We start from the raw sequence: 15,209 nt of genomic DNA on the forward strand, positions 1-15,209 counted from the left end.
AAATCTTGCTCATTGTTGGTTGTGATATTGATGGGTAATTTAGCTTTTGAAGAGCCTCATCGATCTCTTTTAACAAAGAATTCTGTGTGTAAATCAAAGGAAGCAATCTTAAAGGAGAAAATGTTCCATCTTCTTCAACTTGACGTGTTTGGTTTGGTGAAAAATCTGAATTATCCATTACAATTTTGTGCAATATTTATATGGCTGCCATTGTGTGTGCTCGTGCTTTGCATGTGTTGGTGTTACCATGCATAGCTCTGATCTGTCCATGTTGGAAATAATGCTGGTAGTTATAGAATGCACTTTGAAGAATTTTATGTATCTTATACCATGCTTTCTTACAAATAATATTCCCATTAAATCTCATGTCCTTTACATTTTTAGCAATAGGTGGTAGGCCATGGCCCTTTGACATGAATGTGTTTTCCATGAGTGAATTCAAGAGAAATTCTATAATACCATTTGTATTTATTTGTCTCATACCCCTTCTAGCACCTACAATGGCCTTCCTATCCACATGTTGACGACAATCTTTTCTACAACATACATCTACTGCCAAAAGTCAAATTTCTTTCTCTTCTTCTATTTTTCTTTCATATTTTGCAATTATTTTTGTAGCCATAACTCGTTTAATCCTTTTATATGGCCTTGTTACATGCATATCAATTGATGTTCTATCATTTTCATTACAATGGTACACATCCCATTTGTTCAAAGGGATTTTTGTCCTGTATGACATCCAATATCACCATTTGTTTGGGTGGCTCCTTGAAATTTTCCTTGACCCTTAATATCACACCTTTGTTGTCCACCAACTTATTTATTGGCCATCTAACCAAACAGTGTATAGACCTATCCCCAATTCCGCATATCTCACCATTTCCATCTATCTCTTCTAGAAAAACACCAAAATCCATTTCACCTAGTGTTTCACCCTCAACAATGTCATCCTCACGGACATTAACTACCATTCGTTTGGCAATGCACATGCTTGTTCCCATGCATTCATGTGTAAGAGAAACCTTTTTACATATGAATCTAACCCTATCTTGGGGATTATTTATGGCATGATCATGACAATGAGGCTCCAAATCTGATTCTGTCCAAATTTAATAAGATTCCAATGCACCCCCAAGTGTATGCTCAAATCCTATTGGATGTGGTACAGGGGAATTATGTTTTAACACCTTCTCAATTTTAACCACTATGTATCCTTTCTTTAGCATCTTTCCATGCAATTTATGCCCATGCTCTATATTTAATATGGATCCCTCACCCACCTTCACTCCATGTTGCAGAAGATCTACCTTGTCTCCAATAGAAAATGTAGAAGAAACATTTACACCTATAAATGAATGTAAATAAGGTTAGTATTTACTAAAGAAAAAAAAGTTATTATACTATAAATAATATATAACACATGCTTCAATATTTTGATTTACCTATGTTGTGTCTAAAATCCATGATCTTCCATGGATTTATGTCCCCTTCATTAACATCCTCATCAATCAAATGTGGTTGAGTGACATAAATTATCAAAATTGTAACATAAACAACATTAACCCTTTCTCCAACATAATAAGTTCCACACTGTGCAGACTCGACCCTTCGTAGCCCAATGACTTGATCAGTAATAAGGAGATCAACATAGTCCCCTTTTGCCAAAATTATATTTTCCATTGTATCTTGTATCAATTCTGTAACAATAATTAAATCGTAACTTGTAATTAAAAGGATGAGCTGTGTAAAGTGTGACTTTATATTTTCACAAAAACACACATCTTACGAAAAAGTAATATAGATGCAAAAATTAAAATAGTATGGTAGTCATATTGTAGGTAATGAAATATTGTTTCCTCAAATGAAATCTAACAATCAATATCATTCCTTCTACTAAAAACATAAGCATATTGCTAGAAGCAACATTACATGGTCAAATAAATATAGCACATGCTATATTTCCTTCTAGCACAAACACAAACACATTGCCAATAACAATTTTCTAAGGCAAAGCAAATCCACCACATGCTAAATTTCCTTCTAACGTAAATAGAAGAATATTACTCACAAAAACATTTCAAAGTAAAATAAATCTTACACATTCTAGAGTTTATTCTAGCACAAACACAATCACATTGCCAAAAACAACATTGTAGTGTGCAAGATATCTAGCATACGCTTCATTTACTTCTAGCACAAACAGAAGCACATTGCCAACAATAACATTCTAAGGCAAACAGAATCCAAAAAAATCCAACAACTTCTATCACAAACACAATCACATTTCCAATAACAACATCGTAAGGTAAAATAAATTTAACACATCCTAACTTTACATGTAGCATAAATACAAGCATACTACCAAAAACAACATTTCGTGCTAGAAGAAATCTAGTGCATGCTATATTTCCTTCTAACACAAACACAATCACATTACCAAGGTGAATGAAATCTAATACGTGTTAGATTTCCTTCTATAATAAACAACCAAATTGAAAACAACAATATTGAATAGCAAAAGAAATCTAGCACAACTTCTAGCCCAAACACAAGCACAACATTTCAAATAACATTGCCAAGGTGAAGGAAATCTAACACTTTCTAGAATTGCTTTTATCATAAACAACCAAATTGACAACAACAATATTGCAAAGAAAAAGAAATCTAGCATAGTTTCTAGCCCAAACACAAGCACATTTCCAATAAAAATATTGCAAAGTGAAAGAAATTTCACGCATGTTACCTTAACATGTGGCACACATACAATCATACTACCAACAACAACATTGCATGCCAAAAGAAATGTATTGTGTGTTATGTTTCTTTTTAACGCAAATCAACAAAGTGTAATGATGATTCTCTGTTGGGAAGACCCATATGAAAAGTGGCGTAATGCTAATAAGATCAATGTAGCTACTACTAGGATACTGACTCACCTTTCCCTTTATCCTAAAAATAACTTCCAGGTGTGAAATCCTTTTTTTTCCAAGTGTTTTCTTATAAAAGGGAAAGTTAATGAATAATTTTTCCTGCTAGAATAAATTTCTTTGGGGAAAATAGGGTGGAAAACAAGAAGCCTCGTCTCCTTGCCAAGAAAGTAATTCTAACTAGGCCTGATTGATATCCATGATAGGTGAACTATATTAGTGGTAAAATTTGTTGTTTTCACTATGATTGGTAATGTACCCTGAAAGACACACGTGTTATCATCTTCATAATGTTAACAGTTACACATTCATGACATCTCTGGTTCTTCCAACTTCTATGACATAATCAATGTAGTTGAAGCCTTCGATATTTCTGGATCCAATGTTCTTAGAAGAATGTGGCAGGCATAAAAGTTAGTGTCCAAGCAGTTACTCAACTTTATCACAAGCTGACCAACTAGTTTTCGAATTCTAGATTACTCTCAAGATCTCCTTACATGCCACAAACAAAAGAAGGTATTGTAAACAAAATCTCTCTCTGTTTCTAAAGGAAAACAATCTCTGTTTAATGAAAAAATATATTTTTTTGTTATTCTTCGAACAGCTACCTTCAAAACATTTCCAGAGAAATCATACTACATTAAGAGTTTATATACTCTCAAATATTCCAAGACCACGTAATCACAATTGAGCCTCAGCAACTATACAGTTATGAGGCAGCCTAACCTACATTCATGTAATCAGTTTTCGTTTAGATGAATACGTAATGAAAAACTATACAGACAAATATGAATTCTATTGACAAGAATCTATATAGCCCTATCAAGGTCTTACAAGGGAAGGAATATTTTTAGGAGGAAGATCCACCTGAAGAAATCAATTCGTTTTGGCTCAACCAACAGAGGTTGTTGTACAATCTGCAGGTACCAAGCAATAATCCCACACACCAGTGTCCAAGTTTTGCTAGCATCTTATTAAAAAATGTTTCGTCTCTCCCCATGTAGGTTGACCATACCAATGTAAAGTTTCATTGTTCAAAAGAAAGGGTCTCCTTGGTAAAACCATGGATTTCATATTCAGTGATTATGGCATACTTTGAGGTAGATTCAATAACAAATTTTGTGCATCAGTAGAGTTTTGGCATTTCCTGGCTAAGTTAAGGCACCAACACCACAATTGTTATGATTGACCTAGTCAAGTCTCAAGAGAGAGCCTCTTTTGTCTCATCTCTATATAAATCCATGAAATGGTGGAAAGCCTAACAACCTTCCCTTTTAATCACTCAAGCTAGACCAAATTGACAAGCTGTATTCCTACGTAGCCAAACATTTTCCATGTTTTCTCTTCCTCATAAAAAGATATCAGTCTAGGGGATATCCTAATGCAAAATGTACCTCTCGACAGACTATGTTAACACCTTGTTTTAGGATATTAATCCACTGGGCTTTGTTCTGTGGTGACCTTCCAAACCCAATAGCTCCTCCATAAGATTTCTCTCGTATTGAATCTAAAAGCATTTAACTATGATTAATTGGTAGCACATTCAATTTGCAAGGAAGGGTTATAGTTTCATGTCTGGACCATTTAGTCAGGTTCATAGCCTAAATGGAAATTTCATTCTTCGAGTTAAACTATCTTTGACATATATGATATAACCGACCTAGTCCATTTTTATGTCACTACTACAAAAATCCATGAAATGTGTATGCAAGGTCTAAAATCAATGCTTGACTTGGCATCAATACTAATGTTACACATTTGAATGGACTTCCCAAAAGATTGCATTGTGTTTATATAATGCTTCATGCATCTCTAGTAAAAACTAAAGGCTAGATTCCATATGTGTTTTTCAGATGTTGCTTGTGAATGCATAGATAATATTGGTGTATTTCATATATTCTCATGCATCTCTGGTAAAAACTAAAGGTTAGTTTCCAACTGTGTTTGTTAGATGTTGCTTATGAATGCATACATAAGATTGGTGTATTTCATATATTCTCATTACAACACCGAATGTTTGATCTAACTCTTCATAGGTCCATGGATTGAGTTTTAAATCGTTGAGGTATCTCTTACAATGGGCCAATATCTTGAGCACTGAGGAATGAGATGAACTTGCATCTGATTTTATCTCCCTATAGGTAGCACTAGTGTATCCTAGTTGTGTAAGTGTCATTTAATGAGGTTTCAACTTTTCACATATTACAAAAATACGTCAACATATGGCAAGATATTCTGTGTTCCTGGTGGTACAGGGAGAAAAAATCCATTAACATCAGAAGGCACAAGGTACAATAGATAGTGAAGATGACCATTTTTTCTATCTTACTGAGGCAAAGACCTAGTTTTTGCCATAGAAGTTCAACAACTAAATTTAGACTCGTGATTATAATAACACTTTGATCATGATATCTATAAGTTGGTACCTAATCATCCCTTCCCTCGTTAAGTGGGGAAGAAAGAGAGCACAAGTTTTGAAGTACCTTGAGAAATGTAGCACTAGAAATTTGACTTAAAAGAACCATGGCTTTTTCCTCAGCAAAAACACTAGAGTTCATTCACTGGAACCTTGCTCAACCTTTCTTTTATAGCATTTGAAATTTTTGTTATGAAAATATGTCAACAGGGAGGTTCCAGTTTCACTAACTTAATCAATAGATCTACATCATGAGAATATACAAAGTCTAACAAACCTTCACATGCCAACAAGGATTATAACAATCTAAACTCTGTTCAAGGAACACTGATCGACATTGTTCATAAAATGTGATTTCTCACCTCAACACAAGCACAAAACCGAATCATCAATGTGGTGTACGCTTGTGCTGAAGAAGCAACAAATGCACATAAAGATCACCGTAAATAGATGTGCTAATACCTTATGTTCATACAATGAAGGTGGGTTGGCCCCCATAGTTGTTTTGACATTGCATGAAGAGAAGGCTGATACTTTGCCTTTAAATTTAGGATCATTTAGCCTATTTGGAAAGGAGAAATATTGGAGAGGTATAGGAATGAGTTTGGCTATTGGGTTTTGATGTTTATAACAATCACATGATATGTTTTCTCCAAAACATAAGTAGAAGAAGGCCTGTTTGGGATACTTATTTTAATAAATTCACAAGGTATTATTTCTATCTATTAGGAATCACATCGCAGGTGATTGAGAATAAATAATAGCACAGTCAGATGGATAAGCAGGTCTAATTTAAATAACCTCACCGAAAATCTCACTCAAATGTCACACAAGGTATAATAGACAATGAAGATGACTAGCTTTTCTATCTTACTGATGCAAAGACCCAGTTGTTGCCATAGAAGTTCAACAACTAAATTTAGACTCATGATTATGATAACACTTTCATCATGATATCTATAAGTTGGTACCTAATCATCCTTTCCTTTGTTAAGTGAGGAAGAAAGAGAACACAATTCTTGAAGTACCCCGACAAATGTAGCACTAGGAATTTGACTTGAAAGAAGCATGGCTTCTACCTCAACAAAAAAAATGGAGTTCACTCACTGTAACCTTGCTCAACCTTTTTTTATAGCACTTGGAAAATTGGTAATGAAAATATGTCAACAGGGAGGTGCCAGTTTCACTAACTTAATCAATACATCTACATCATGAGAATATACAAGGTCTAACAAACCTTCACATGCGAACAAGGATTATAACATTCTAAACTCTGTTCAAGGTACAATGAGCAACATTGTCCATAAAATACCATTTCTCACCTCAGCACCAGCACAAAACTGAATCATTGTTGTGTTGTACGCTTTTCTTGAATAAGCCACAAATGCACATAAATATGCACCCTAAATAGATGTGCTAATACCTGTTGGTCATCCAGGGAAGGTGGGTTGGCCCTCAGAGTTGTTTTGAAATTGCATGACGAGAAGGCTAGTACTTTGCCTCTGAATTTAGGGTCATTTAGCCTATTTGGAAAGGAAAAATATTAAAGAGGTATAGTAATGAGTTTTGCTATTGGGTTTTTATGTTTAGAACAATCAGGTGACATGTGTTCTCCAAAACATAAGTAGAAGAAGGTCTATCTGGGACACTGATTTTAATAAATTCATAAGGTATTATTTCCATCGATTAGGAATCACATCCTCGAGTGCTTGAGAATAAATAATAGCACTGTCAGTTGGATAAGTAGGTCTAATTTACAGAACCTAACCCATAATCTCTCTCAAATATACTAGTATCATTTCCATGATTTAAATAATGAATGGAGGAGTCTTAATACTGGCATTCATGTTATAGACATTTTTGTGCCTTACAGCATTGAGCATGAAATGTCCATAATCTAAGGGATCCAAAGTCCCTAAACATGTTGTTCCTACCCCTAGAGGAACAAGGCTAACAAACCACAGCAATTCACAGAAGTTCTCCACCTGAAACTGCTCAAAAACAAGTCAATTCAGGATCATGTCAATAGCTCCACTGGCTATCTGTGCTGAATGTCAATGGCTCCACTAGCTACCTGCACTGAATGTCAAAGCCAACACTGGCTACCTGCACTGAGCGGGGAGGACATGTGGCAGGCTCATTCCTCAAGGTGTCAGAACCCAGGAAGCTTCCAAAATGACACTTGCCTCAGGGAATTCGACTGGTGATGAGTAAGAGGTTCCAAATCTCCAAGTGGAAGAGAGAACCTCCAAGTGGAATCAAGAACTGACAGAGGGAGAGGGCACTAGTCAGATCTCAAGCTGACTCATCCTCTCTCCAAACATCTATATATAGATCTCTCCTCCATGAGATCTAGAGGCTGGAATTTTGTTATTGCAAAGAATTGTTGTTGGTTTGAGACTGGAATCATTGGGTGCTTAATGCTTTGAATGGAGGTGAAGATAGGAATTCCATTCTGCTGGGAAGGAGATGCTGGATTGGAGCCCTCTGGGTTGTATCTCTTCCTGAACCTTGTTATTTATCAATAAAGCTATCTTGGTTTTCTCCTATATACTGATGTATCTTTGATGTATGGTTGCATTAGTGTATTTGATTTACTTCTAATCCTGAATCAATTATGAATGTGAATATTTGTCTTTGTGTTGTGTTCTTCTCTTATCGCAAGTAGCTGTTCTCTTGTGATCTCGCAGGAATCTGTTGAAGCTGGGCGAGCGAGGAGGCAAGTAGCTGTGAACACCCAAAGAGAAGAGGATCTGGATCGAGGGACAAACGGAAGACACCGGTAAGTCTACTGATCTCTCTTCTTTCGCAATTCATAAAGCAAGAAACCAGAATAGCTGTATCTGTTTGTTGCTAAGGCACTGTCACACCTTAGGTGGATAGGATCGTCCTGCATAGGCATTTTTCCCCACAACAAATTGGCGAATCCACTGGGGAAATTTGTTTTAGTCATTTTATTTGTGTTTCTATCATTGTTTGTTTCATAGACTTAACAGCAACAATCGAACTGCTTCTGCTAGTCTCAGTTGCAAAGTAGACAGTTGCTGCCTTGATCTAATCACTGGATTTGTCTATGATCTGAACAATGGATTCATAAATGATTTGATGATCCTTTGTGATAGATCTTAGTACCCCCTCAAAGCATCCCTTTGATTCTACCTTGCTTGTGTTTCTGATTTGGCCTGAAATCGTTGATTATTGAGCAATCTGTGACCCAGAACCCAGTGAGAAACGAGAGTTTCTCCTTCAGTGCAGACACTGTGAAGGCATTCTGCATTTCAACGCAGGTCCCGTGAAGGCTACCTGTGCTGAATGTCAAAACCACAGTGGTGAGGTTGCGCTGAACCAGTTTGGCCTTGTGCAGCTGGGGTTCTTTGCTCTCTGTTGCCCTCTTTTGATCTCTGTTTTTTGCAGCCTGTAACCAGCATAGGTACCAGTCTGATAACTCCTTTTCTCTGCTTAAATTTCGCCTCCTTTTGTACAAAAAGACTGTGAGTGTTTTTATGTGTTTGTGGAATCATTTACAGTTTTCCTTTGCGTGAGTGAAATAATCATCCTGTAGCCCTTGATTCAGATCTGTTGATTGTGATCTTAGGAGAGAGTTCATTGGCTATTTACAGTTGATTATACATTTTCTTTTGCTTATTGGTTTGAATTTGTCTCTTTTAAGTGTCGAAACAAGCTATTTATTTGGAAAGTCGCAAAGTGCTGTAATCTCTTATACCCTTGTTGATTTCGAAAAAAGTAAACTTGTTTGTATTTTTCATTTAAAAGCAAATTCAAAGTTGTACAAAAAGCTTTCTTTGTAGGCATCAATACTAAGAAAGCGGAAAACAAACACCTGCATTGTGCATTTGCATTTTGATAAGTTTGCATGCTTGATTTAGGAATAGTGCATTAGAGTGTGCTGATTGCTGTTTGAGAAAAGATGGTGTCTTTCTTTTCCCTTAGTAGCTAGGATTTTCAAAGTTGAAAAGATAATAAAGCTTGCTTATCATCTTAGACTGCATTTAGGAATTGTACCATACATCTCGTGGTGATCCAAAAAGGCAAACTTCTAAAAATATCAACTTAAAATAAACTGAATGAACTTAACAACGCTTTGCAACATAACGCACAACATAGAGGTCTAGGCTAGAGACGTGTTCTGGCGTCGTTAAGCCTAGTGACTGTCGATCTCGTGGAAGGTGGGTGATTCCTCCTGAGGGACGATAGCGGTAGTACGGATTGTGCTCCCACGTACCGTCGCATATATATTGGGAGACCCCTATAGGCATATATCCTTTATCCTTAGGAAGCTGTGTCGGTCGCCCTACTGATCGCAATGCACTGAACACAGCATTCAGGAAGATCGACCGCCCGTACCTTAAAAGGTATTCTGCGGTTTTGCGAAAAGTTTGGCACACCCTCTGCCTAGAACTCCAGAGCAGTTCCTTTTGGCCTTTTTCAAACTCTATAACAGAAAAAGTCCATCCGAGCATTTGTCACTTCGGGCTCGTTAAAACATCGAAGGAGACTAGAGTCATCTTTAGCTTTTTCTCGACTCTTTAAAAGTGAAAAAGAAAGTTGTGTCTAAAGCGTCGTTAACAATTTATTTTAAATAGAACAATCACCCTTTATTCCCGTGTTGATCTTTAGGTTGAAAAGATGGAGCCCACCAACCAAGGAATTCCCCTTGGTGGAAATCCTAGTCCTTTCTCCTCTTGGGAGAAGTTGGTGTGCCCCACATGGCCACATTGTCGCTTCCAGGACTGACAATTGGCCTACCAGTCTGGCTCTTTTCAACCAATGTCGTTCAGAACACCACGATTCTTGAATAGTCGAGTCAACAGTTAGACCAGACCAGAGTTGCCCACCAGCCTTCGACTTCATCTTCCTCTCCTCCTTCCTCTTCGCTTGATGTAACTGGTAAAAAAAAAAACCGAGTCCCTAAGGAGAAGAAGGAGAAGAAGAAGAAAGAGAAGAAGAAGAAGGAGCCAAAGGCGACTGGGGGCAAACAAGTGTCGTCTGACAAAAATCCACACACAGCACTGGCAAGGCCTAAATCGCCATGCGTGATATGCAAGGGAGACCACTTCCACAGAGATTGTCCCTGCATCCCTCGGATACTAAGGGACTGGTCTCCCCGTTTGCACAATTCGGTAGCGTCGACCTCTGATAGCCATGTCGACAGCTCACCGTCAACTAGTGGAAGTGAAGCCACAGGACAGAGAGGGAAAGCTAGATTTCCCTGCAAACTGTGTGAAGGCGATCACGCCATCCACCGTTGTCCCTTCTTAGATGAGGCAAAAAGAGTTCTGGAAGATCGCCCGATTTTACGAGCGCAACTTCCTCCTGGATATCAAAAACTCCTGCCAAGTCCTTCGCTAGTTGAGAATCCAGCTGGCCCGCTCAGATGGTCAACCGAAGCACCTGTCATTGAAGATGAACTATCTGAATCCATACCTGATGAAAGTCTAAAGGTTGAAACGGCAGTTGACCCGGTTTTGCCTTCAGAGGCTCTATCTTCGAATGATACCATCACAGAGGAGAATAAAGACGACACCGTCCAAATTCTCTTCATCAGCACTGACTCTGATGATCAAGGGGGCAATGCCACCATTCCTTTATCGCAGGAAGGAAGTTCGTCAGAGCGATATCCATCTGTCTATTCGGTCCCACCACCAAGCAACCTGGTTGTGTCCTTTGACTGGAACCAACTAGGCAGACCCCGCTTGCCAGCTAGCATACCATTCAGAATTATCGTCCAAATATACAGAATGGTAATGGCTGGCACAGTTATTGATGAAGAGGCATCTGTGAGTATCCTTTCCTCTATTGCTTGGAAAGCGCTTGGTTCGCCAACGCTTTTGCCTGAAATGAGAAATCTATCAGGCTTTGATAAAGGAACCAGTCGACCTTTAGGGATCCTCCCCAATGTGCCCATAACATTGAAAGGGAAGACTGTTCAAATGAACGTGATGGTCGTTCAAGGACCCTTGGATTATAACCTACTCCTTTGACGAGACTATATATATTGCATGGGAGCCATCGTCTCATCACTCTTTAGAGTAATGTGTTTTCCGCATGAAGGAAGAATGGTCAAGCTCGTGGACCAACTTTCATTCCCCGGATCACGCATCGCAAATAGTCATATACCATCCCTAAATGGTCTATTCACGCAAGAAGTGTCTCAACCCACGGTCCGTACTCCTGATGAGCGCAAGTAATCCGGGAGGATATGACTGGAACCCAGGGGGCATGCGTCCTGGTCTGTTTCGGCAGGGAAACTCTGGGTATAGAGTAGGTTTCCGCAGGAGAATATGACTAGTCTGTACCCTGTACGTCTAGGAAGAGGGTTGTTCTAGAATAAGATTCTTTTGTCAAAGTTATGTGAGTTGGCGGGCATCGTCACTCACCTTTGTCTATTTCGGTAGACATTTCCGAAGAAGTGTTTTGTTTGAAAGATTAACGAGACAATATTTCGGGTAACCTGAAAGAGGTAAGCCTCTCTCGTTAAAACAAATGTTTTGACGGAAAAGAAGTAGAGGTAACCTTGAAACTCTGTTTTATACCTGGGGGCATGCAAACCTTTTTGAGTGCAAGCAAGGGGCGGCTATTTATTTTTTAAATTTTTAGGACCTCTAACCCTTTAAACTCGTAGGATTAGTCGTTTCCGAACTTGCATAACGAAAGGTGCGGAGCAAAGCTTAGTGAGATGAAGCTCCATAACAAATAGAGTCTTGATGAGACACTCTTATCATATGACTGGGTTAATCGAGCAGTTTTAGCACAAATTTCATGCTCGTTAAAAAATAAACGCAAGATCCGAGCAGTTTTAACGCGGACTTCATGCTCGTTAAAAAATAAACATAAGCAATGAGCAAGTGTTTCCACCAGCATTTAAGCTCATTAAAAAATGAACCACCACTCGGTAAATGACCACTGTGAATGTAACCTTATCAGCCATTAAAGCCTTGGTCATGTTTGCACCATCACCTCCACTTTTCATTTGGCCGATCGTTCACCTCCATATGATTGTTTACCCATTTTGAGGAACAGCTGCGAAGAGTGATTTCACCTAGCCATCCTTGTGACACTGCCCTGATTGGAAAATTCCAACCTGTACCTGGAATCAGCTGCTAACCCTGTTTATCACTCGTTCCTAGAAAGACGAGTCCTCTTTAAGCTCTTTTCAATTGACTCGTAAAATATGAAAAGATTGCCGAGTTTTGGCCTTCCAGCTCGTTAAAGCGACAGGATGTGCTATCCCTCCTCTAGATTTTAATCTTTTTCGACCTGAGGGATTATTGCACAAAAAGATCGAGCGCTTGTTTTGTTCGGCTCGTTAAAACTATCGAAAATTCATCCCTTCTGTAGTATTTTATACTTTTTCAGACTTAAGGGATTAGATGACGAAAAAGGAATTTTGGAGTTAACTTTATGTACCTTTTCAGACTCTCTAAAAATGAAAAGGGACCGAGTTGTCTTTGTCGTTAGACTCGTTAAAATCACTAAGTAGCGACAAACTTTTCTTTAGACGAGAACGAGTTTCACTATCGCTAGGCTCGTTAAAACATAGCGATGGGCTTGCCCGAAGGGCAGGTTATAGAACAAGCATATGTTATCCTCCTCAAGCTTGACAAAAATAAAGAGGTACTGGTCAGTAATGACTGGGGAAAAATTGGGAGAAACTAAAGAAAACTTTGATGATAGCAAGTCGCTCTTGAACATGACACATTTCCTCCGTACCACAATCGGGTTGGGTTGTTTCATTCACCAGTCACATCACCATGGTCTCGCCATACCATCCATATTTGGGGTAATGCTATCGATCCATCACATCAGTGTCGCCATATGTTTAAGAGAAGTCGTTCAGAAAGAGACAACCGAGTCCCATCCACTACCATACATTATCCTTCATCCATTCATGACCGCCACCCTGAATCATATGTCCCAGGTCGTTTTCACCTCCATTAAAATCATTAGCTCCGTTCCGTGTCACTGATGTGGGATTCATTAAGGCCCTCCTTTGACGGATTGCTTCTTGTCGACATCAGCTCATTATCCAAGAAGTTGATCTAGGAACAACCCCTTCAGTACTTTGAAGCTTGCATGCCTCAATGGCAAGTTTCTCACTTCCGGCGACAGGTATACATTAATGACCTTTGACCAGAAGATTTTGCGTGGTGTTCGACGCCAAGTCCTTTATTCACACCACGTGAATTGTACTGCAGTACCTTGAGGGTCATTATCATTATCGGTGATTCCTCTCGCGCTTGTTAACGGTTTACATCATTGACCGGTAATCAAGCGATGTCTTTCCATGTTCGACTTCAGAACAATTCTCACATGGATTGACTTGTACTTAGAGTGAAGATCGAACGAGTTTGAAGACCCCAGATCTAGTTTCATCCATCTGGGCTGTGATATATATTCAGGAAAGATAAAGACATTTGACATGTACATTCATTGCAATAGATGATCATCCTACTCAAAGGATGATAATTTCATCAAAATTATCAGTCTACCATCAGACGGTTGTCTGTTCTATGTACAGAAAATGAATTTATAAAGCTGAACATGGGAATGCCCGCCTCAGCTAGATCATGAAAGCAACATGAAAAATAATGTATTGTATTGTATCTTATTACAGGTCTCCTCCCAGCATTTGGATGAACTTCGGACCCTCCTGGATAAAGCATTTCACCCGATAAACGGCCTCATACTTTAGGGGGCAACTGTTATAGACATTTTTGTGCCTTACAGCATTGAGCATGAAATGTCCATAATCTAAGGGATCCAAAGTCCCTAAACATGTTGTTCCTACCCCTAGAGGAACAAGGCTAACAAACCACAACAATTCACAGAAGTTCTCCACCTGAAACTGCTCAAAAACAAGTCAATTCAGGATCATGTCAACTTCTCCACTGGCTATCTGCGTTGAATGTCAATGGCTCCACTGGCTACCTACACTGAATGTCAAAGCCAACACTGGCTACCTGCGCTGAGTGGGAGAGGACATGTGGCAGGCTCATTCCTCAAGGTGTCAGAACCCAGGAAGCTTCCAAAATGACACTTGCCTCAGGGAATTCGACTGGTGATGAGTAAGAGGTTCCAAATCTCCAAGTGGAAGCAAGAACCTCCAAGTGGAATCAAGAACTGACAGACGGAGAGGACACTAGTCTGATCTCAAGTTGACTCATCCTCTCTCCAAACATCTATATATAGATCTCTCCTCCATGAGATCTAAAGGCTGGAATTTTGTTATTGCAAAGAATTGCTGTTGGTTTGAGACTGGAATCATTGGGTGCTTAATGCTTTGAAGGGAGGTGAAGATAGGAATTCCATTCTGCTGGGAAGGAGATGTTGGATTGGAGCCCTCTCGGTTGTATCTCTTCCTGAACCTTGTTATTTATCAATAAAGCTATCTTGGTTTTCTCCTATATACTGATGTATCTTTGATGTATGGTTGCATTAGTGTATTTGATTTACTTCTAATCTTGAATCAATTATGAATGTGAATATCTGTCTTTGTGTTGTGTTCTTCTCTTGTCGCAAGTAGTTGTTCTCTTGTCGCAAGTAGCTGTTCTCTTGTGATCTTGCAGGAATCTGTTGAAGCTGGGCGAGCGAGGAGGCAAGTAGCTGTGAACACCCAAAGAGAAGAGGATCTGGATCGAGGGACAAACGGAAGACACCGGTAAGTCTACTGATCTCTCTTCTTTCACAATTCATAAAGGAAGAAACGAGAATAGCTGTATCTGTTTGTTGCTAAGGCACTGTCACACCTTAGGTGGATAGGATCGTCCTGCATAGGCATTTTTCCCCACAACAATTCACTTAACATAAAAGTGGACAAGATGGTTAGAGGACAATACCCCATGACC

The sequence above is a fragment of the Pinus tabuliformis genome, chromosome J (assembly GCF_031772625.1).
Source record: "Pinus tabuliformis cultivar Carrire ecotype Pingquan chromosome J, CPIR1, whole genome shotgun sequence".
NCBI lineage: Eukaryota > Viridiplantae > Streptophyta > Pinopsida > Pinales > Pinaceae > Pinus > Pinus tabuliformis.